This window comes from Lissotriton vulgaris, chromosome 1_1, assembly GCF_964263255.1.
Source record: "Lissotriton vulgaris chromosome 1_1, aLisVul1.2, whole genome shotgun sequence".
NCBI lineage: Eukaryota > Metazoa > Chordata > Amphibia > Caudata > Salamandridae > Lissotriton > Lissotriton vulgaris.
The window spans coordinates 228,353,159-228,378,209 of NC_141685.1; the positions used below are offsets into that span (position 1 = coordinate 228,353,159).

The window sequence follows — 25,051 nt, forward strand, 5'->3', positions numbered from 1 at the left end:
GCGAGGACTTTGTTCTTACATTTCTTTTATTTTTTTAAAGGTCATTCCCCGTTCATGTGGCTCCAAATTCTTTCATCTGTGAGCTAATGTTTTTTTTTCTTTTTCACTCATGATTGTTTTTCATAGAATGTTTGACAGCGTGCTTTTATAATTTAACGCGGTATTTCCAATTGGTTACAATCTTTAATGGCTGCCAAACCATGCTTTAGAAGTGTAAACGTCCTGTTGAGAAAAAAGAAACCTGATCTTGAAGGCGTTCTTCGTCCACAGACACCACAGGGCGTTGCGCTTTGATTCCGCACAAACAAAAAATCACAGATAACCTAAAAGTGATGATTTCAAAGAAAATAAGTAATCCTTCTATAATTTCGCAGGTCCTATGGACAATGAGTAACAAGTAAAATTTATATTCAGAAACGATAAAATCTCTACCAGAAGTGGGGTTCGAACTCACGCGGACACATGTCCATTGGATCTTAAGTCCAACGCCTTAACCACTCGGCCATCCTGGTATATTATTGTGCACTTCTGTCAATTGTTTCAAAAACTTTTACACTGCTAGGTGAATACATTGAGGTATATTGTTGTAATGAGTGTAGAGTAAAGAAGAAACAGTTCTCACACATGGTAATTTTCTAGTAAATCCAAGCGGATGGGGATTACGAGACAACAGCCATTTCACAAAATAAAAAAGAATTGTAAACAGTCACTGAGCAGCGGTTACTGTGAGCCTCGTTGCATGACGACGTCCAACAGCGAGCCTTAACCCCTTCCGTGCTGATGACGGAACCGCTCCATCATCAGCCGCGGTAGCGCTGTGCTGATGACGGAGCACTTCCGTCAGGCCCGCCCGACGCGTCTGTGCGCGGCGGATTCCACGCCTGCGCTGGGCGTTCCATTGAGCGGGGGGACCATGACGGAACCGCTCCGTCATGAGCACAGCTCAACCGAGGCTGGTAACGGAGCGGTTCCTTCACCAGCATGGGCGCGCCGCGCGCCCCCCCCCCCCTTAGCATTGCGGCGGAATAGCCGCCACAGCGAAGGTGTTAAAAAGCTGGACATTTTTACTACAGTCCTCTACTTCCAGGTGCAAACAAGGTCCCTCTCTAGTGCTTCCACTGAAGCGCGCCCCATCGAAGCCCCTGGTTGGTAGCACCCCCTGTTGGATGTGATGATTATTGCATTCGATAAAACTCCGACACCAGAGGGTTCAGAATTTTTCAGATGCCATAATTTTCCCTTGTTAATGCTGCAGGCCTGTCCTGCCAGCATGTAAGGAAGGGTGCCCTCTTCATCGCAAACGGTAATAACCAGGAGCAAAACAACAAGCACTTGTCGTTGGCACTTGTAATCAGGCCTGAGCCCTGGGGGAACAGAGGGAGCGCAGGGGAGTAAGGTGCCTGGAGTCTGTCTCACCCCCAGTGACTCACACATTTTTACTGTATGCTGGAGAAGCAAGGTTTACCAGTGAAATCACTGTTAGCAGTCAGAACAATACATTTTTTTGATGAAATGTGCGGGGCCAGACAGGAAAAAAACGCCACCCTGGCAAACAATGTTTGAGCCGACTCCTCATTGCAAGATGCCAGGAGTAGAAAGAGTCCATGGGGGCAAGCAGCGGTGGCTCCTACGTAATGGCGAAGGAGAGTCGCCCACTGGCTCGGAGCCAGCAGCGGAAAAAGAAAGCAATATTTTATTACTCTTTAATTTTTCAGCTGCTGGATGAGCCAGCATGTGCAGGGAGGGCGGGACGGGCCATGGCAGATTGGGCGGAGTGACATGCACTGCTAAGGGAACTTGCTGGTTTGGTCAGCCGTCTCAGGTCAGCCAAACAGACATGCGCAGTTAGGTTTCTCCAACCCAGCTGTATTGCATAGGCGCGTTGTAGAAATAGCACAGACTCCCTGTGCCTAAGCGAGCGTTAAACAAGCCTACTCAGACCAATCCCTGTGCTGATCTCTTCAATCAATCAATCATCAGTGATCTTTTTAAAGCGCAACTCCTCACCCGTGAGGGTTTCTAGGCACTGGGTGGGGCGAGGGAGGTCTGCGGTTCAGTCGAAGAGCCAGGTCTTGAGGTCTTCCCTGAATTGCGGCAGCGATGGTGATTGCCTGAGGTGCAGAGGCAGGGAGACCTCAGCCTTCGCAGTGAGGTAAGAGAAAGATCTTTCTCCAGCCGTGGTCTTGCAGATCCATGGAATGGTGGCCGGGCTAGTTGGGTGGAGCGTAGATGTCTGGTGGGAATGTAGAAGGAGAGGCGATGATTGAGGAATGCAGGCCCGACGTTGTGGAGAGCTATGCAAGCATGCGTGGGGACCTTGAAGGTGATTCTTTTGTTGACAGGTATCTAGTCAGAGGCACAACTACAGCCAGTTTTCAGGGGGGGCTGATAAAAATGTCCGGGGGGTGGGGGCTAATTCTTCCAGCAATAGGCAGGGTGGAGATGCAGGGGCTCTATGGAGGGGTGAAAAACAACAAAGCCTCATTAACAAGTAAATGGTCTTTTAATGACCAGTGAAGTACTCGGGTGCTGCTCTAATAAGACGGACGCCAGACCAGCCAGCCACACCAGCATTAAAACTGTCTGTGTGTGTGCCCGGGAAGCTGTCTCACCCCGGACTGACACACATGACAGGGGGGGGCTGAAGCCCTTTGAGTCTTTGAGTCCAATGGGCGTTGCGCGCCTGTAGCTAGTGAAGGTCTCTCAGGTGGCCGATGCATTCTGGATGGTATGTAGTTTTTTTGAAGTTTCTGGTTGGTGTTGGCCTAGAGTGAGTTGCCGTAGTCGAGTTTGCTGATGACGAGCGCATGGGTGACTATTTTCCTGGACTTGGCAGGGATCCACTTGAAGATCTTACGGAGGAGCTGGAGCATCTGGAAGCACGAAGATGAAACGTTGTTGATTTGGCGATTCATTGAGAGCGAGGAGTCCAGGATGATGCCACGGTTTCATGCGTAGCCCGTGTTTTTGGGGGGATTCTGAGTGCTGTGGGCCACCAAGAGTCATCCCAGCTAGAGGAGCCAAGGATGAGGACTTCGGTCTTGTCTGAGTTAAACTTGAGGCAGCTGTCCTTAATCCAGGTGGCGACTGCCTTCATCCCAATGCAGAAGTTGCTCTTGGCAGTTGTGGGTTCATCGGTGAGGGAGAGAATCAGCTGGGTGTCATCGGCATAGGAGACAATAGCTTTGGACCCAGAAACTATCCTTGCCGAGTCTGGGGAATATGCAAAAAGACTCACCGGAGTGCGGCCCGAGATTGGGGCCTACAACAACGTGGATTACTGCGGTTTCTGGTAAGGCCCTCAATCTGTCCAAATGCCCAGAGGAGACTCAATCAATCAATCAATCATCGCATTTATATAGCGCACTACTTACCCAGAGGGTCTCAAGGCGCTGGGGGAGGGGGATCAGCTACTGCTCGAACAACAAGGTCTTGAGTTGCTTCCTGAAGGCGAGGTGGTCCTGGGTCAGGCGGAGGTGGGTGGGGAGGGAGTTCCATGTCTTGGCGGCGAGGTAGGAGAAGGACCGTCCCCCTGTGGTGGCTCTATGGATGCGGGGGACGGCAGCGAGGGCGTGGCTGGTCGATCGAAGCTGGCGTTTGGGAGCGTAGAAGTTGATGCGGCTGTTGAGGTATCCTGGGCCTTGGCTGTGTAGGGCTTTGTGTGCGTGGGTGAGGAGACGGAAGGCGATTCTCTTGTTGACCGGGAGCCAGTGCAGGTCTCTCAGGTGTCCGGAGATGTGGCTGCGACGGGGGATGTCCAGGATGAGTCGTGCTGAGGCGTTCTGGATCTGCTGGAGTCTCTTCTGGAGTTTGGCGGTGGTTCCGGCGTAGAGGGTGTTGCTGTAGTCCAGACGGCTGGTGACGAGGGCCTGGGTGACCGTCTTCCTGGTCTTGGTGGGGATCCACCGGAAGATCTTACGTAGCATGCGCAGGATGTTGAAGCACTACGAGGAGACGGCGTTGACTTGTCTGGTCATGGAGAGGGAGGAGTCCAGGATGAAGCCCAGGTTGCGTGCGTGGTCTGTTGGTTTGGGTGCGCTGCCTAGGGCGGGGGGCCACCAGGAGTCGTCCCAAGTGGCGGGTGAGGATCCCAGGATGAGGACTTCCGTCTTATCTGAGTTCAGTTTCAGGCGGCTGTTCTTCATCCATTCGGCTACCTCTTTCATCCCTTCGTGAAGGTTGGCTCTGGCGGTGGCGGGGTTGTTGGTAAGGGAGAGGATCAGCTGGGTGTCGTCGGCGTAGGAGATGATGTTGAGGTTGTGCTGGCGTGCGATGTCTGCGAGGGGGCTCATGTAGATGTTGAAGAGGGTTGGACTGGGCGAGGAGTGTTGAGGGACGCCGCAGATGACTTCGGTGGCTTCAGATCTGAACGGAGGGAGGCGGACTCTCTGTGTCCTTCCGGCGAGGAAGGAGATGATCCACTCCAGTGCCTTCTCCTGGACTCCGACGTTGCTGAGGCATTGTACTAGGGTACGATGGCAGACAGTGTCGAAGGCCGCAGAGAGGTCAAGGAGGATGAGGGCCGCTGTTTCTCCGTTGTCGAGCAGCGCTCGGATGTCATCGGTGACAGCGATCAGGGCGGTCTCGGTGCTGTGGTTGGCCCGGAAGCCAGACTGCGAGGGGTCGAGGGATCCGTTCGTCTCGAGGAAGGCGGCCAGCTGCTTGTTGACGGTCTTCTCGATGACTTTTGCAGGAAACGGGAGCAGCGAGATGGGGCGGTAGTTTTTGAGGTCGGTGGGGTCAGCCGATGGCTTCTTGAGTAGAGTGCTGAGTTCGGCGTGCTTCCAGCTCTCCGGGAAGGTAGCGGTGTCGAAGGAGGTGTTGATGATGTCCCGCAGGTGGGGTGCGATGACAGCGTCGGCCTTGTTGAAGACGTGGTGAGGGCAGGGGTCAGTCGGAGATCCGGAGTGGATGGAGTTCATCGTGCGGACGGTGTCTTCGGTGCTGATCGGAGTCCAGGCGCGGAGGGTGGTGGTGGGGGGCGGTCGTTCGGTCGTGGACTGGCGCCTACTGGCGGCGGCGACCTGGAGGGGGGCATGGTACCCTAGCCTCCCCCCGACCGGACTGCCATAGAGCTGAGCCACGGAGGCAAAATCCTGCAACCTACACTCTACGACCCTCCGCGAGGGTGAAACGCCCTCCACCGTGACCCAGGTCATTGGCCCAATGGCAGCATTCAAAGGAGCCAGGAGGCGAAGGGGAGGACACAGGAGTGTGCGGATGCAGACCAGTGACCCGACCAACTGGAACCAGGGGAGCTGAGACAGGCACAGGAGACACCCTCGGCGGGACAGCCAAGTAGCCACGTCCTCAGCAGGGAGCCGATGCAGGGCAGGCGGAGTGGCAGTGAGAGCCCCCCACCTGCGACTACCAATAGCGATCCACACTGGGGCCACAGGCCTAACCTCCGCCCTCACACTACTGGCCCACAACTCCACCAGCGGACCCATACGCCTGCCCACACCGAGATAGCCCCCTAGGGGGACTGGCGCAAGCTGTAGTCCCACCACAGACGGAAGGGCCTACCGTGCAGACAACTTTACCCCTGGACAACAGATACTCATGGGGACTGTACTCACCAGGCCTCAATGCAGGGCTGTCTCCATACTCTTCACCAGGGTAGGTATATCCTAGCCCGGAACACTGACCTACAATGCCTCAGCTGGTAGTGGCTCCATCACCACCAGGCGGGCAACTAAGCAAAATTTCGAGGGGGGGGCTGAAAAATATTTCGGGGGGGGGCTAATTCTTCTAACCACAGACAGTGGCTGTAAGAATGGGTGAACACACAACAAAAGCCTCATTTACAATTAATGGTCTTTTAAAGACTTGTTAAGTACTTGGGTGCAGCTGCAATTAAGATGCTCGCCTGCCCGCGAAGACGTGTCAGCCCGGGCTGACACACACAATGGGGGGGCTGAAGCCCCGTGAGCCCAATGGGTGTTGCGCGCCTGACCACCACCCTGCACCGTAGGGGTGTTTAGAGTGGCACTGCAAACCGCCTTCCGTTTACCCTCTCATAAACCATAGGGGCACAAAACTTACCTCAACAATTCCCCACAGCTCTTGCCTGGCTGTGCCTACGGGTCCCTGACAGGAGCCCCCCCCCAAACCTCTACATGCTTTGACTCATCCTGATGGCCCGTGGTATTCCCTGTTGCTCTACTTAGTCCTGGCTGTGAACCACCGGGGGCTGGTGTGCAGGTGAGACCCGATCAGCTTAGGGCAACTCCTGCGTCCCACCTGCTCAGCCTCTACCCGGCTACCGGACAGGGAGGACCGTCCGTGGTCAATAAATCATCAGCACATTAGGCAGGAGCTCGCATCTACTTCGTGCTGGGATTCGCTCTGTGCCTGCCCACCCTCCACCATCATCAGGAAGAAGGTTGCAGCATCTCCAAACACCAGCACGCTCCATGGCCCTCGTGGTCAGTCAGGGGATGCCTTCTGGCAAGTTGACTAGGAAGCCAGCGCGACAACTTCTCTTCACTGAGGCACTCAACCAGGGCTGGCTATTAAACGGCACCAAGAACACAGTCCTCCTGGAACCCGACCCCCCTCTCCCCGCATGGCCGCCTCTCCGGATGCCACCATGGAGCGCATCCTGCTAGAAATATCGGCCTTGGGTGGCAGACTGGGGGCATGGAGACCACCATCTCCACCCTGGCCACTAAGACTAAGCCCATAAGGTCGGACATAGCAGGTTCTATGTGCATGTGGAGGATCTAGCCCAGCGTGTCTGATCAATCAAAGCGAGAATAAATGTGATACCAGAGAGAGACCAGTAACTCATATATCTTTGTAGCAAAGTCATTGATTTGGAAGACAAAAGTCACAGAGACAATGTCCGCTTCTTCGGAAATGTGGAGGGTCCAGATGCCAAATCCTTTCTGATGGACACGCTTCCAAAACTCATGGGCTTAAACTTCGATCCGCCCTGGAGATGCACAGGGCTCACCGCATTGGTCCACTCCAACATGAGACTTCTACTCGAGCACGGCCTCTTACAGTTTACTTCTTATGCCACGAAGATGCACGCCAACTTATTACAACAGCCAGGGCACAAGTCGTAAATAAAGAAGTGAGGGGACGCTGTCACCGGAAGTGACGTCACGACAGGAAGTGACGTCATAAAAGGTTCCGAGGTCCTCCTCCCTGAGAGGCCAAAGAGTGAAGTTCAGCTGTTCGGCAGGGGGATGGCGTCCCCCCTGTAAAATAAGTGGGGGGACGCCGTCCACCCTCGTGGTACCCCGACTCGAGCCCTGACAACAGCTTGTACTCATGGTCAGTACATATTTGAAGGGCATGAGATCCGAATTGGCGCTTTTTTCTCCAAGGAAGCGAACAGCTGATGCAAAGCCTTCCTCTCTCTGAGACCCATCCTTCACCACATGGACATCGTATATGGCCTTTTTGAACCGGCACACTTCCGTGTCACAAGGGATGGAGTCACAAAGAAATTCTTCGATCCAGATGACCTCCATCACTTTCTGGATGGCTCCTGGACATGGAAACCTACACCTCGGCTCCTGGAGACACTCTAAGCCCATTGTTCCCCGCGTCTCCAGCCCCCTCCAGGGGACCCCAAAGGAATTCAGGAGGCTCTTGAAACAGGGACTGGGACCCTGATGGGCCACGCGCTCCATGGGACATCAAACCCAGACCATCCAGGCGTTGACGGCGTTGACCACGTTGACTGAGGAACAGGATAGAGACATATCTCGATTCCCTCTGAAGTCCACTTCCAATGAGGGGAGGGTGACCTGAAGGCAGTGTACCCTGGTTCTTGGGGCAGGCTAACAACACTGAGTCTGGAACGCCAGAAGTGGACCCAGGTGGCTGAGTACAAGCTTTCTTACTTATAGACTGTTCCGTAACTCATTCTCAGGTATTTGTTTATTAATGTCTAACTGTTTAACCATTATGTGTATACATCCCACTTGTTACTGAATATGCACGCCACACATTACGGCTCACAAGACTTTGAAAACCCTACCCCCCTCCCCTCCACGAGCTAGTTCCCCACACTGTATGCTGTATGCTACCTGTCGAGGGGCAGCTTGTGCAGCTGTACCTCAGGGAATGGTTCTGTTCCAGATCGCACCCGCCGCATCCCACGTTGCAGGATCTATTTCAGGGACATGGCATCTGTTTCTCCACCCTGCTCCGCTCCTTTCCCCCAGCCCCACCTGACAAACCACACATGGCCCAACTTAGGCATTATGGCTTCCTCTGCCTTCACTCACCCCCCTTCTTCATCACAAGCGGACCCAACAAGTTCCGATCAGGAGCACCACCCTCTGCGCTATCTCCACGGAGAGATAATCCCCACTCCAAGTCTCCCATCAACCGCACAGGCTGCACTGCCATCGCTGCCACCTGAACGGGTCCCCACTCTGACCCGATCGATCCACAAGCCTTGTCCCACAGTAAACAGAGTGGAGCGACAACCTTCCCACCAGCCTTCCGTACCCCCTTCTCTCTACATTGCTACCTGCCATCCCTTTGGCTACCCCTGGTCGTATGCATCTGGTATCCTTGAGCAGCTGTCAGCGGCACCTCTGCCTATGTGGCCACATTCCCCCTGTCTAGCAAAGACCGCCCCCCCCCCTCCCTCCTCACACCTCTCCTCTTTTTCCCCTCTACACTCTGTCCCACCCTAAACCCCGTTCTCCTCTCCTGTCTCCTATCCCTCTCCCCTTCTTCTTCTGATGTGCCCCCCAATGTCCCACCCCCTTATCCTCTCCTTTCAGCTACCTCACAGCCCCAACCCTCTCTGACCACCCTGCACTCACCTTGCAACACCCACATGCACAGGCGCCCTGAGCCAGCACCCTAGATTACTAATGGCACTGACCAATACCCGTCCTTTCGTGGAATGTCAATGGTCTCACACACTAGGTAAAATGGAAAAAAGTCCTGTCTTATTTACAAACAAAGAAAGTTGACATTTCCCTTATACAGGAAATGCATGTAGACAGCTTAGAGTACGACAAACTTGATGGAACTGGGTGGGTAGAGTAATACCCTGCTGAGGGGGGCCAGCCATTGAAATGCAGAGTTGCAATTCTCCTCTGCAAATTGCTACCTGGTACAGTTGTAAAACCATGGTCCAACAACAACAGAAGATATGCCTTTGCCAAACTCAAAATAGGAGACACCTTCCTCCTCCAACTGATCAGACTGCTTGTTGAGACAGCAGCGGCCTGATACGTGATAGGAGGCGACTGGAGCCTGATCCGCGATGACGTATTAGATAGGACAGGGCCCTTAGACAAGAGGAATGACGGTGATAGAGCACTGTTGAACGACATTGTCCAAGACCCTTTCCTGGTGGACCACTGGCACCTATGCCATCCTGCGGACAAGGAATACAAATTCCTATCCCTGGTCAATGGGACTCAATCTAGACTGGACTACTTTCTCATATCCCATATGGCAGGGCCACTTGTAGACAACTCTTATATATTGGAAGTTGCCCTCTCTGACCTCTGCCCGGTCCTGCTGTCTCTCGACGTAGGCCTTGCATCCTCGGGCCGCAAGCAGTGGTGCCTGAATGTTCAGAGATACCGCCCCACACAGGGTAAGGACCTACTATGTGGCCACTTCTCTACTTATCTTGTAGACAACAAGAAGTCAGTAGACTCCCACAGGACCTTGTGGGCAGAAGCAAAAGCGACCCTTTGTGGCCTTCTCATGAGAGATGCGGCTGCGGCCAACAAACAAGCGTTTTTCTAACACGCGAACTAGAAGCCCCAATTGCCTCCCTTACTCGTACTTATCCCACCCAACCTTCAGTGCCTAACCACCGTCGCCTAGAGATGGCACATATGGCTCTCAATAACGTCTTCACCTCCAGAGCCGAATATGTCCTCCAGTGCCTTAAGCGGAGGCACTACGAGCAGGGGAAAAGGCTGGTTTTCTTCTGGCGGAACATCTACGGCTAAGGGAAGCTGCACTGGCCATCTCTGCCATACAATCCGAGACAGGGGAGATCCTTGCCAGACCCCAAGATATAGTTAGTGAGTTCAACAGAATTAGGCTCTCGCAACTACAAGTGTGTTGTCAAAACAAGGTACAATGACCAAAAGTCAAAAAAATGCGCAGAAGCAGGTTCTTTGGTGTAAGTCTTCTTGTCACAGCAAGATGTTTAATTTTCTCCAGACTTGAGAATAATATCAATCGCCGACACGTGTTTCGTCGTGTACGGTTGAGTCAACACGACTCTTCAGGGCTGGTAATACAAAATAATGTAAGCATTTCATTATGTAATCAAGTTTAACTCGATGCTGCATATGGTGACAATTGTGCAACCAACATGCAGTAGTGACGTGCGTGTGATTCGCACACGGTTGGTGAGATTTAATGAAAATACTTGCATATTCGGGCAAGTGATTGGTCTATGGTGCTAATGTGCACGTAGTGAGTGAGATGGAATTAAAAGACCTGTGTGTGGTCATAAATCACTCGTACACAGTGGTCCTAAAATTAGAGGGTGTCAGTGGTAGTGGTGAGTAAAACGTGAGATGTCAGAAATATTTAATCAAAATACATAAGTGAAGAGGTATTTGTGTGGCCTCATGACGTGGTGGTAATAAAAGTGCCTATAGAGGGTAAAGATCCAGAGAGCACAGTCCATGCAAAAATCTTTTAATCTAAGGATAACCGGTATTACCTTCCACTCCAAATCCAATGTGTGGTTGGAGTAAGTCTGGGTCTTTAAAGGCTCAGTTTCTGGCTACATAAGGTAAGGACGAAAAAAGAAAAAGGGAACTCTTAAGGAGGCTTCTAAAAGAAGAAAATGCATGTAGGACTAAGACGGAAGTTGGGCAGCAAGACAATCTTTTTCTTATTCTTACCACTGGGTATTCTGTATGATTATGATACAGTCGATGCTGTTGAAAAAGTGATCGGAAGGAGTGTATGGTAAAGTCTCTCATCTGATAGGTGGTCGTATCCCACTGGTAGTGTTGATTTGAAAGTATAGCGCTATACAAAAAAGATAAAGGAATCATAAGTTTCTATGTTGTAGCGCTATACTGTTTACCCAGAAAGAGTGTCGCTAGTCACAAAAGTCTTGAGAATTAATTGCCCAGTCGCAGATAAAGGGTAGTTAGTGAGTTCGCCTCCTTCTACACGCATCTTTACACACTGGAAGCACCGGCCCCCATGGAACGTATCCCCGCATATCGCTAGGGGATTGCTCTACTCTGCCTAGCAGACAAAGGCAGAGAAATCCTTGAGGGTGACATTAGTAGGGATGAAATGCAGGCAGCCATTGCCAATCTGCCCTTTCATAAAGCAACGGGCGAGGGCGGCTTCCATGCTAAATATTACAAGTGGACCGGGGAAGAAGCCCTTGACACCCTACGTCCCGCCCTACAGAAAGCCGATAGAACCGCTTCTTTGGGTTCTATTTCCAACAGGGCAGTAATCTGGGGAGATATCTGCTCCTATGTGGCAGTTACTGTCCCTTCACCCTTCTAAACGGATATATTAAAATATTGGCCAGTGTCCTCGCTGCACGCCTAAAGAAAGTCATGCCTTCTCTCTTCCACCATGAGCAGGTCAATTTTGTTTCAGGTCGATCTTTTAGAAAACAACTCTGCACACTAGCCAATATCCTGTGGACAGCAAAAGATCTGCTGGAGGATGCGGTAGCTCTCTCCCTTGATGCAGAAAAGGCTTTGATTGCATAAATTGGAACTCAATTTGAGATTCCTTAAATGCAATCTCAATTTAAGAAATCGCAATTTTGCGATTTCTTAAATAGCGAAAATTACAAAAATGTTAATGCATCCCAAAAATGGGAATTGAATTTGCAAACGGCCGAATTTTGCGATTCGCACCATTTACGAATGCAATTTCCTTTGATGCCTGTGCCCCTAAGTGTTTGTCGCACACCAGGCGAGCCCGCCTCTTTTAACAAGCAAACAGGGCAGAGGAACAGCTTACTTGAACTCCTAACACTAGGGGAGTGGGTGCAGACAGAGGCTGGGGCTGTGATGACTGACCCCACCAGGGCACAAGACCTAAAAAAAGAAGTGGGGGGACGCTGCTTTCACGACAGGAAGTGACGTCATGAAAGGTGGCTTGCACCATCATACTCATTGCCTCCACTCGCTCACCCATTAGATGCGATTGCATCAGAGAAGCCAGCTCGTGAGCAGCGATCTGAATGAGCTCTGATCTCGCTCCAGAGAGGCCAAAGAGTGAATGTGTGGCTCCATTTGCTCCAGTTATCGAGCTCCCGGTAAAATAAGTGGGGGGACGCCGTCCATCCGCGCGGTACCCCGACTCGAGCCCTGGACCCCACCCTAATAAGTTAGAGGATGGCTTCCAAAAATACAGTGCTTCATATTGTACCTCACAGGGCCTCTCCATAAGGCACATGGGCAGGGCTAGCACGTGACAGAGGAGTGGGAGAGAGTGCTTGTGGTTGTGTGCAGATTGGAGAGGGTGCTCTTCCTGAGTGCACAGAGAGTGGTGGGATTGCACGGTGGAGACATGGAGAGGTAGATTGCTGCTGTAGACAGACGTCAATAAACAACATAAAACATGTTGACTTTGATAACACAAGCAGCCACAGTTGTCTATTGACAAAGACATAAACCTTTGTCAATGAACTCGCACTGCACTAGTCTACCCATGGGGTGCTCGCCCTGAGCACGAGCTGCTCCCTCTCACCTTCACCTCTGGCCACAACACTCTGTATTGTCTCAATGGTTCCTGGTTAATGCCCCTGTCTCCAGCTAAACACGCCCTCTTGGTGGCACTGCCCTTGTCTCCAGCTAAACACGCCCTCTTGGTGGCACTGCCCCTGCCTCCAGCTGAGCACGCCCTCTTGGTGGCACTGCCCTTGTCTCCAGTTGAACATGCCCTCTTGGTGGCACTGCACAGAAGCTCTGTGTCTGCATAGGAAGCGCACACAGCTTCCATCGTGTGTTCATCAAGGAGCGCAGATGTCTGTGTCTGTGTCTGTGGCTGTGGCTGTGGCTGTGATTCTGGCGCTCAGCTGCTTGCCCTGTGAGTGTGTTGTGCTTCTGTTAGCACGGGCCCCTCTTGCGCGGTTTCACTCTATGTTATAAGGTTGTAGAATCTGTTCTGAAACGACCAGTACAGCCCTGACAAGAGTGCCAGGGCTATGCCAGGCTCCCTGTTGCAGTCCAGAGATTGCTTTTCAATAATTCTGGGTACTTTGGTCTGGTTAACTTCATTAGAGAGCCGAGACATAGGGGCAGATTTACAAGCCCCTTGTGCCAATTTTACGCCACCGTTGTGTCACTTTTGTGATGCAGCGGCGGCGCAAAAGATGCACCTTGGTGTGGGATATTTACAAAATGATGCATCTGGGAGATGCGTCACGTTGTCAAGCCCTGCGCCAGAAGGAGGCGTTCCGGCACAGGAACGCCTCCTAAAAGTGGCTGAGTGAAATCTACAAGATTTCACTCAGTTACTTTTGGGCCCATGCTGCGTCAAAACCCTGCGCCTGCCTGAAGCAAGCGTAAGGATTGATGCAACATTTACAAGATAGGGCCCTCAGAGCATTGCTGGGGCTGCGTCGTGCTTGTGACGCAACTCCGGCAATGCGCAGCCTATACGGCACAGATGCGTCACGCATCTGTGCCGTTTTTGCCCCATGGTGCGCCGCATTCTAAATGTGGAGCATCAATGGTGGCTGCATCCCTGCTGATATGCAGGGATGCGTCACATATTGTAAATCTGCCCATTAATGTCTCAGAATTTAAAGGAAAAACACCCGGACTGGAGCAGCTCATGCTGCATGGACCTGGACGCTCGCAGCCATGTTCACATTCTAGTTGTCTAGGGAGATTTACCTTCTTGAGTTGATAATACTGTTCCAATGACACTTCAGGTAACCAATTGCTGCACGTGACTGATCCAAACCACTTTTTGTATCTGTCAATCTGTATTTATGTCAAAAGCCCTTGCCAATGATTAATGTAGCTATAAATTGATTAAGTCTTCAATCATTCACTCTTCCCTTCAGTCTTACATCTACCTATCCATTCACCCCACCACGGACGCATCCTCACATGCACGCGCAACAAAACAGGGAACAATCAGTGTAGATGCACATTCTCTTGCACGCCAGTGCTTGTTTTTTTTCCTCTTTGTGTTAATTGCTTCAGAGCCAGAGATCTCAAAGACAGGGTACCTCCTGGCAGACTGTCATTGACTGACTGCAGGCATTAAACAGCCCACCCCAATGCCCCCGCAAACACACATACATTTAACATGTATGTGTGGTTCTTGGGTGTACACCATTTACAATTTCAGCACATTGAAGCCCACAGCAACTTTCAACAGCGGTGGGGATTAAAATCTCGACAGAAAAACACTGCCCATAAGTGTATCTTTAGAACAAATCTAAGTTGTACGGTTTTCATCACATGGACTTCCATTGTGCAGTCACCAGTGCTCAACTCTAAAAAAAAGAGAATGACGATCAGTAGCAAGTGAGTTTCCGTAGTGTAGGGGTTATCACGTTCGCCTCACACGTGAAAGGTCCCCGGTTCGAAACCGGGCGGAAACATTTTTCCTTAACATTGTAAAAATTAATGCCAGAATGAAAATAAAAACAAATTACACAAGACACAGGACACTTGGCAGCCCTGCTTTCAGTTCGCCACGGGCTGTGCCACTCTTGTTTAAATGCCACTATCGTGACTGGCCGCCTTGAGAATGATGTCCCGACACATGACACTTGGGTGAGAAGACCCCCTATGACCAGACACTGCAGACGCCTCCTGCTCCCCCTCGAGACAGAGACCTCCATGCTAGAGGTGTTAGAGTAGACACAACCAGTGACAATAATTGGGCACCAAGTTACCCTCATTTCAGATTCCACATATTTATTTTATAGCGTCATTTAAAATAAACCTATACCGATTGTTCCATTTTTATCAGAAACTCTTTGATCTTATGCTGTCCCTTGATCACATTCTGAGATTGTTAAGTGTTTGTTTGTGTCTGTGCTCAATCACAATCTTTCATTGAGCTGCACTTGTCACATTCAAAGCTAATTCTAGAAAGGGTCTGGCCCGGCTGAGACTCTGACCCTTGGACCCAGGGCTGGTCCTGCTGGGGCAGTGACCCATGAACCCAGGGCTGGGTGTTATCGGTCTGTGGCAGCCCCCCTAAAACCGAAGAGACCTCCCTCAGAATGAACCCACAGGATGCTTATCACAACCCCTAATGGACCATCCGGAATCCTCAGCTATTGAAAGATTCCAACACATATCACAGACATTTGTTTCGCCCTCTGTGGCGTATTGCGCCAGGGCTTTCTCAAGGCTGTAAAGATAGAAATAATGTGTATAAATAAAGATACAATTAATGACAGGAGATGGTGACCCCAACCAAGAGGAGTGAAGTGTGGGAAAAAACCCCGAAAAAATGCAGGAAAAGGTGAATGAGAAGTAAAGTCAACCGAAATGGGAGATTTTTCTCTTTTTAATAATGGTGTTGATTATACTATAGAACTCAAGAGCAAAGTGCAGATTTTTAACTTGGGAAGTGAGGTATAGAAAACAATAATTTTAACAAGTCACACATTATTCAAGTGAAAGTGGCGTGTTTGATCAATTTTCAAAATTTCAAGAAGAACTCCGAAAAAAGAGGAAAAATAATAAAATATGTACATTACAGCCAGGCGTGTGTCAATTAGTAATCCTGATCGCGAAGCATATTTCCTTATCAGTTTTAAGTCACAGGAGAGAACATTTATAACCAAGAAACATATTGAGGGACATCTAGGCGTTTTAAAAAGTGCAACCCTTCTTGGTGTCTGTTAAAATTCACGTGACGTAAAATAGGGCATAAAAAACGAGATCTTAAAGTGCAGTACCGGTTGCAAAAATGCATAAAGTGCTTCTTAGATTGGGTGGCGACCATATCACATGGGCAGCATGGAAGAGAGGCAAAGCGAGTACCTGTCTGGGGAAAGGCAACCAAAAAGTGGAATGCACTTACTCTTAAACGAGTGAGATAAAATCTCAGCTCGGGGTTCTCTATCCAAGACAGGGGCGGTTCCATATCTGGGGGGTTTGAAATTGGCACATAATGGACAATAGAAACCACGTCAAGGGTCTTTAACATTCTTGTTTCCCCCCTGTGTGCAGGAACCTTTGTTTTACCAACTCCTTAGTGTAGGAGTCAATCCTGCCTGGGGTATTGGAAGGTGTCTCAAACCCAGATCTCGAAGGGTCTTAACATGTACCAGCCAAGGAATAGCTGGCATATTCCTCAGGTTAAGGCAGACCTCTAAAACCTTGCGGAAGACACTCGTCTCAGGAGTACCCCATACACTTAGCCATAATAGGGCGGGAGCCAGACTTGCATCATCCTACAGATACTATAAACCTATTTCATGCTGTGAGATGAAACTTGACCTGATTTTGGGAGTTGACTAGAGTCTGTAAAAGAATGTATTTGTGCCTGCCTCCAAAGTACCCAATGCGGCCTATCCCAGGGTGAGTATAATGCACTTTCATAGTTGTGTCCCAATGGAGGCATCTTAGAAGATCCTGTAGGGGAGGAGGGCCAATTCCCACCTCTTCCATCGACTCCCAAAGTTTCCTCTTATCTACTAGGTCAAAGGCAGAGGAGAGGTCCATAAAGGCCATATGAAGGCCCTCCCACACCCTAGCCTTGACGTATTTTCCTAATATCAGAGACAGGTTCAGTGCTCATTCGACAGTGCAGAGGCCAGGCCGGAACCCAAACTGTACTTCAGAAAGGAGAGAACATGTCATTCAACCTGCCATGAGGGTTTTTAATATGAGGGCACAAGCAGTGCATGCTGGGAGGGGATTGACACATATACAAATGAAGTGTTAGAGAACTAAAGAATATATGATTATTATTTCAAAACACTGTCCCAGAATGTAATGCATTTTTCTTCCTTTATATATTTATATATGTCTTGCTAAACCTACTCTATAGTGTCAACAACATACTTCAAAAGAATAGAATATTTCAGTGTTTTTTTTAAAATTTCCTTACAATACACTCAGCACTTAAAATTTGATTTATAATGATACACGTTGTTTTATAAACTTATTCTAAATATTAGCACGTAATCCCCACCAAAAACCCACACCTCATACAAACCATGAATATTAAACAAATGCTCTAAATCACTCTGAAATATTGAAATAACAATGTATGGACCAGGTGATATAAAAATACATAGCGAGTTACACTGACAATATGGTCCTTTATTGCCACATGTCGTTAGTATTCTTTAAATACTGAAATGTACTGGATTTGCCAATGCTTTTAATTTGTAGCCAGGCTCCAATAACCCTGTCTCTTCGTTCTCTGCTTCACGCGCCTCTTCTATGCGTGGCTGTCATTCTGTCCACCTGAGAACCTGAGGGATTTTTAAACATCCCCCAGAACAGGGCATCCATAGTCTCCATGTTACCTTTGTTGTTCTCCCCACCGCTGCAGCTCTCCAGAGACAGGGGCGGCTCTAGGCTCATGGTGGCCCTGGGCAGGGAGCGTAGGTAGGCGGCCCCGGAAGAGGGGGTCCGGGCGGGGCAGAGCGCCGAGGCGAGTGAAGAGGGGGGGGGTCAGGGTGTTTGGAAGTGGAACAGAACCGGAGGCCACCAAATTCCTGCCAGGGGCCGCCACGCAAATATGTATCCATCCTCAGAGGATTATTATATTAAGGATATATATTGGCGTGGTGGCCCCTGGGGTTTGGTGGCCCTGTGCAGATGCACAGCTTGCACATGCCTAAGGCCGGCCCTGCCAGAGAGGGGTGTTACCTATAAATACAAGTGTGGCTCACTGCCTGTGAATCAATATACACTAGATACGCAGCTGTGTTCCCAGTGCAGGAAGGTAGCGTGGCCGAGCGGTCTAAGGCGCTGGATTAAGGCTCCAGTCTCTCTGGAGGCGTGGGTTCGAATCCCACCGCTGCCAGCAGTGTTTTTCTTTCTATGACGGATAAGAGCAATTCCCCCAGGGGCTCCACAAAGCGCTTTTGCTGTCGGTGACTATCTCCTAATTATATTCATATACGTTGTGGCCAGCAGCTAGCTATTCTATATATGTTCCGTATATTCCGCTTGTTAATGAAAGGCTGCCGATCAGCCAGCAAGAAGAAGCCTGGAGGCTTTACAGCCAGCCTGTTAGAAAACAAGCCACAGATCAAAGAGCTTAAAATTGGACTTGTAGCAAAAGAAAACTCTCTTTAGAGGTCTAACTACATGTTTTGCCTTTGTAGCATCTGCCACATCATCTGCTGCCTAATTTGCAGATTTAGACAAACTAAATAGTTTCTAGCTCAAATGGATCAAAAGTTACGGCAAACGCGGTGACACAAGTTCTTCCGCAATGGAGGGCCCTTCCAAAGGTTCAATCTTTCAATTTCCGATGGCTGTTCTTGGGTGATAAACTGGTACTAATACGAGGAAATATTTGCCAGACAGTGTGCTATCTGTACAAATAAAACAAGCATTTGCAATGCAATAGGTCTCGCATTAGGAAAGATTGAGCTATTGGTGTTGTAAATAACACATTTGTTTATGTATGTGTTGGATTTGAAAATAGCGAAATTAATAGCTTTGTCATTTACAATGCCAATAGTTATAACTTTCACAAATGTGAACCCTATAGCATTTGTAATGCAATATGTGTTTTATTTATGTGACTTAGATGTATTGATATTTCAAATAACAATGGCTTTTAAGTTTTTTTCAATAATAATACTTAAATAAAAGTTATTGTAAGTCATAATGGCAATAGCTTAAACTTTTGTAAATAACTTTTGTGAAGATTATGTTCAGTGTATTTTATTGTTACGAAAATCTAAGAACAGAAGTGAAATATTAACATCTTTTTGTGACATTTGTAATAAAGCTTGTAACATTGAGAGAACATATTTGACCCAGTATTGTTGGATGGTTGCGCGGATGTGGTGGCGACGAGTGATGCTGTGGTGTTCAGTGATGCTGTGGTAGCGCATAGTGATTCTGTGGTGGTGCTGAGTGATACTGTGGTGGTGCTGAGTGATGCTGTGGTGATGCGATAGATAAGAGTGAGTGCGATAGATATATAGACAGATAGATAGATTGATGGCGATCGATAGAGTGAGGGCGATAGATAGATAGATAGATAGATAGATAGATAGATAGATAGATAGATAGATAGATAGATAGATAGATAGATAGATAGATAGATAGAGTGAGGGCGATAGATAGAGTGAGGGCGGTTCCCTTGGGAAAATGTAGATGCTTTTAAGCGATAATGCACATTTGAGTAAAACCAACGTTCTGTCGAGTGATAAATAATCTTAAGAAATACTGTTTCACAAGAGCATGAAGCACGAGTAATGCTGTAAAAGGGCCAATGTGAAAGATGAAATCATCCACTCGAACTGATTTTATCACAACTTTCTCCCTTCAGCTTTTCTTTGAAGTCTCAATTTAAAATAAATACCCTAAATGGAAGTCTTTAGCATAATCTGCAGTCATCCTAGAATGTGGTGTGGAATCAGTTCTCACAACCACGTTGAACACCCCTCGTCAAAATAGTTTGTCAGGAGAGGATGTGGCTTAACGGAAAGAGTCGACTCTGAAGCAGCGGAAGCAGGTTCGAGTCTCAGCAGAGACGCTCAAACATACTGTGATTCTGCGCAAATCACTTAATTTCCCCTTGCCTTGAATGTATCAGGCTATAATGCAACTGGTACTCATGTAAAGCGCTCTGATAACTTCGGCTCAAGTTCGCGCTATATAAAACTGCAAAATATAAAAAGAGAAGCAAGGCAAGGACTTGAAATGCTCTGTTTATGATGACATACAGTGAGGTGACCATTCTACAAAAAAAAGAGGAGCATTATTGTATTTTGAGAGCGCACGGTTCCCTTGGGAAAATGTAGATGCATTTAAGCGATAATGCACATTTGAGTAAAACCAACGTTCTGTCGAGTGATAAATAATCTTAAGAAATACTGTTTCACAAGAGCATGAAGCACGAGTTTAAAGATATCTGCATAAGATATATTTACCTACATTTACATGAAAATCATTTACATATCCTGCTGTCATTCAGAAACCCTGACGTGACCCATCCAAGGCTCGACACCTCTGTTTTAGGCTATGAAGTAAGGTGACCAGATTACTCCACGTAGTGACTACACGGTACTTCCGTTCTTTTTAACAATCCAGTGTATTTGCAGAATTTCAGCCCTCACTCACTTCAGTTGATTCAACTGATAGAATGTGTTAGTTTTAGGCAAAGGAGAAGCTGAAGAGCCCCCGCTACCTTGGTTTAAAACAAGCATTGAGAGCCTGGTGGGAGGGCGGGGGAGCCAGCGAGTGGGAGGGAGGGAAGGAGCATATGGGGATGGGGTGTGAGACGGTGGTCGTCCCTGGAAGGAGGGGGGAGAAGGAGAGGAAGGGCTGGTGGCGCCAAGCAGAAAGCGGGAGTGTGTCAGCGACTCAGCAGCAGCTGGCCTGCAGAAGTGACAGGGACTGCTCACGCAGAACACAGAAGTGGCCCACAGGCTGTCCGACAGGAACCAGACATGTGTGATCATGAAGCCACTGAACCGCATCAAGACAGGCAGCCAGCCCTGGGGCAGCGGCGGCTGCAGTCGCAGGCGGAAAGTCCCAGTGATACACTTAATATAGATTAATGCTATAAAAGCGCCAATGTGAAAGATGAAAACATCCGCTCGAACTGATTTTATCACTAATTTCTCCCTTCAGCTTTTCTTTGAAGTCTCAATTTAATATAAATACCCTAATGGAAGTCTTTAGCATATTCTGCGGTCATCCTAGAATGTGGTGTAGAATCAGTCCTCACATACCACATTGAACACCCCTGGTCAAAATAGTTTGTCAGGAGAGGATGTGGCTTAACGGCAAGAGCCGACTCTGAAGCAGGGGAAGCAGGTTCGAGTCTCAGCAGAAACACTCAAACATACTGTGATGCTGGGCAAATCACTTAATTTCCCCTTGCCTTGAATGTATCAGGCTATAATGCAACTGGTACTCATGTAAAGCGCTTTGATAACTTCGGCTCGAGTTCGCGCTATATAAAACTGCAAAATATAAAAAGAGAAGCAAGGCCAGGACTTGAAATGCTCTGTCTATGATGACATACAGTGAGGTGACCATTCTACCAAAAAAAGAGGAGCATTATTGTATTTTGAGAGCACACGATTCCCTTGGTAAAATGTAGATGCTTTTAAGCGATAATGCACATTTGAGTAAAACCAACGTTCTGTCGAGTGATAAATAATCTTAAGAAATACTGTTTCACAAGAGCATGAAGCACGAGTAATGCTGTAAAAGCCCCAATGTGAAAGATGAAAACATCCGCTCGAACTGATTTTATCACTACTTTCGCCCTTCAGCTTTTCTTTGAAGTCTCAATTTAATATAAATACCCTAAATGGAAGTCTTTAGCATAATCTGTGGTCATCCTGCAATGTGGTGTGGAATCAGTCCTCACATACCACGTTGAACACCCCTGGTCAAAATAGTTTGTCAGGAGAGGATATGGCTTAACGGCAAGAGCCGACTCTGAAGCAGCGGAAGCAGGTTTGAGTCTCAGCAGAGACGCTCAAACATACTGTGATTCTGGGCAAATCACTTAATTTCCCTTGCCTTGAATGTATCAGGCTATAATGCAACTGGTACTCATGTAAAGCGCTCTGATAACTTTGGCTCGAGTTCACGCTATATAAAACTGCAAAATATAACCAGAAAAAAAACAAGCATTGCCTGTGGATGTTACTTGTTCTGTGCCGGAGAGCTACCAGTGCGGGGGGGGGGGGTTGTCTGTTGTCGGAAAAAGTGCACAGATCTTCAGACGAGTAGAGGGCGAGTGCCAGAAACAAGACAAGAGTCACACCCCGGACAGCAGTGGAATCCTTAGGCTCGAAGCACACATTATACAAGCTCTTGGCATTGCTGTTGGGAGGGGGGGGAGGAGAAATGCGAGACATGGCCTGGCGGCCGTGAAGTGTGAAGCAGTGGGCGGGGGAGCAGATCCCTTTGAAGTGGGAGGCAGGTGGCTCGTGTGGGGGAAAAGCGCGTGCTTGTGTTCACGTGAACTGTTTGAAATCCGCCCGATGGTTTGAGGACTTATTTTGCCCACTATAATTCTCCCCTATCCATTCATGCGGAATGGGATAGGCAAGACCTAAAAAGTAATGTAGTTGCATTATAACAAAATAGTTACTCGGTATTATGCTGCATAATTTGAATTTCCTTGCTGCATAATGTAGTCAACCTGGCCGCATAAATGTGTCCTCCTCTGCCACATAATTCCAATGGTACTGAGTTAAGAAAAAAAATTGTAGCATCCAAACCGGGGACGAAGCAAAGATCTTTAGATCTTCAGTTTAACTCTCCACCAATTTCTTCTCCGAATCAACGAGCGCGGCTGTGGGGTTGTGCGGGTCTGAGACAGGAAAACTGGAAGTGGTTAAATTGGTCGAACTTTTCCCACCAGAGTATATTAATGAAGTCTCAAGGAGAGCAGGGTTGTGAAAGATGTCACACGCCACGCGTGGCACACGGATCAGCAACGTTCTGCTGCGTCACCCAAGGGGAGGGCGATGTAATGTTGTCATAATGAACCAGCCCACCTCACAGTCATTCTGAGGGGGTGGTCTCTGCAGACCCGACAACATCATCCTAAACAGGCTGGCCCAGCGTGTGCTCGGCCACCACGTTGATAAAGTAATAAATAGCCCAGGGACCTGGGCATGGTTAATTGTGTATCTAGTCACCACCACATAACGTGTGTGACCCTGTCTGTGTCCAGCCAGGCCCTGAGCCCAAAACGCTACACTGGCGATGAGGTGGTCTTGCCACCCCGTCGAACCTCGCTGCTGTCCCTGTGCCCTCTGCCGGCACTGTCTTTGTGGGAGCACCCCTGCCGTGCACCCGCACGGCCTACCTCACTCCCGGTGCGCTGGTTCGCGCACACGCGGCTCAGCGGAGTAGCCCCCCTTCGGCCCGCCACCTCATCAGTGCTTACCTTTTGCTCCTGGTACCACTGGCAGCCGGGGAAGTGAGGCGCAGTTCCCCCCAGTGAAGCCGTCGGCGGTGTGCAGCCCGCGACTTTCTCTGGTGGTGAGGAGGCACGCCGCGCATGTATGAACATTGCCTGTGGCCTATGACAACGCCTCGGCCCTCGGCCCGGCCTGCAGCCTACACCGGTGAGTGCGCCACTGCGCGTGTGCGGGCACTGTGCTCCTGGGTTCCCCGGCGGTGCAGCACACGCCCAGCAAAGACACGTCTGGACCCCCTGCCGCTTCCACAGCATCCCAGGAATCTGATTGCCAGCTGCCTGCCCGTGTAGTGCCAGGACAGAGTGAGCACGCTCCTCCGCGCCCCTGCACCACAGCTGAATTGTCCGGTGCCATTAAGCCACCGCCCGCACAATGCCCACATATAGCGTCTGGTCCACGCCCCATGGTCGCACCTGATACGCACCTGCCCGAGGCGGCCCCGTCTGCCTCCACATCCCGCCCAGTCAGCGTTGAGCCTGGACACTGGACCCACAACCACGCCCCCGGCCCTCGCTCCCATGTCTACGGTGCCCCTGTTCGAGCTTTTTGTCATCACTGGGCCCCCGCCCTCTCAGGCGGCGTGCTGGAAAGGGTGGATAGAGCGCCTGGAGCACTTTTACGAAGCCACCGAGATCGCGGCACCACAGAGGCGGTCCATGCTGCTCCATCTGGGTGGAGCGGACATCTCCAAGTGCATCAGGGAGGCCGGCCCAACCAGAAATTATGCCACGATGCGTGACACCATCACGGCCTACTTTAAACCCTTCGCCAGCCCCGACTACGGGCGTTTCCTACTACGTCAGGCCCGGCAGCTCCTGGTGGAATTTTTGGACGTGTTCTACGCCAGGCCCGGAGGAGGACGATGAGGTCCGTGCCCAATTCATCCAAGGCTGCACGTTGGTCAAACTGCGAGAACGTGTCCTGCAAGAAGACAACATGCCGATGAGGGACATTTTAAGAACTGGGGTCACCAATTCCACGGTGGTAGCTTGGCGCGAGCGGGAAGGCACCCGGAAGGTAGGTGTAAAGTAGAAGTGCAGCACACACTCACACTGAGACAGGGAACGCACGCAATAAAATGACACCACACCAGGTAGTCGTTTTAAATAAGCATGGGCGAAATTTGATTTCCACGCAAAATCGCAAAAATAAATCCACAAAGTCGCAAATTTTCCCGTTAAATCGCAGATTATTTTGCGGGTTGCCCTGGAGTACTTTCTACTGGCTATTTCAGTAAGTGCTCCCTCATTGGGTAAATGCATAGTGCTTTTACTACACTGCAGCTGCGTAAAGGGCCAGAAGATGTGTCTCCAGTGACCATATGTGCCTGTAACACAGGCACAGGCACACATGGTCACTGGAGACACATCTTCTGGCCCTTTACGCAGCTACAGTGTAGTAAAAGCACTATGGGGCAGATTAACAAGCCGCTTGCGCCTCTTTTGTGCCGCAGCTGCATCACTTTTGTGATGCAGCGGCAGCACAAAAGATGCGCCATGGTGCTGGGTATTAACAACGTGACGCATCTGAGAGATGCGTCACGTTGTAAAGCCATGCGCCATCAGGAGGTGTTCCGGCGCAGGGGAGGGCGTTCCTACGCAGGAACGCCTCCTAAAAGTGGCTGAGTGAAATCTACAAGATTTCACTCAGTCAATTTTAGGCCAATGCTGCCACAAAACCCTGCGCCTGCTTGAAGCAGGCGCAAGGCTTGACGCAGCATTGGGGAGATAGGGCCCCCCAGAGCATTGCTGGAGCTGCGTCGCGCTTGCGATGCAGCTCCAGCAATGCGCTGCTTTTACGACACAGATGCGTGATGCATCTCTGCCATTTTTGCCACATGGTGCGCCGCTTTGTAAATGCGGCACACCATGGGTGGCGAAGCTGCGGCGCACAATAATTGGCGCATCCCTGGGGATGCGCCAATTATTGTAAATCTGTCCCTATACATTTAGCCAACAAGGGAGAACTTACTGATTAGACAGTAGA

The 25,051-nt window shown here is 49.6% G+C and overlaps 3 non-coding genes across 3 annotated transcripts; 2 read left to right on the top strand and 1 right to left on the bottom strand.

Moving 5' to 3' along the window:
• Window positions 1–429: 429 nt before the first annotated feature.
• TRNAL-UAA (transfer RNA leucine (anticodon UAA)) lies at window positions 430–512 on the bottom strand. The gene has a single exon. It is a non-coding gene; the product is annotated as a tRNA-Leu (tRNA).
• Window positions 513–14,484: 13,972 nt separating this feature from the next.
• TRNAV-CAC (transfer RNA valine (anticodon CAC)) lies at window positions 14,485–14,557 on the top strand. Its single transcript has one exon. It is a non-coding gene; the product is annotated as a tRNA-Val (tRNA).
• A 3,316-nt stretch (window positions 14,558–17,873) lies between these two features.
• Window positions 17,874–17,955, top strand: TRNAL-AAG (transfer RNA leucine (anticodon AAG)). Its single transcript has one exon. It is a non-coding gene; the product is annotated as a tRNA-Leu (tRNA).
• The last annotated feature ends 7,096 nt before the right edge of the window (window positions 17,956–25,051 follow it).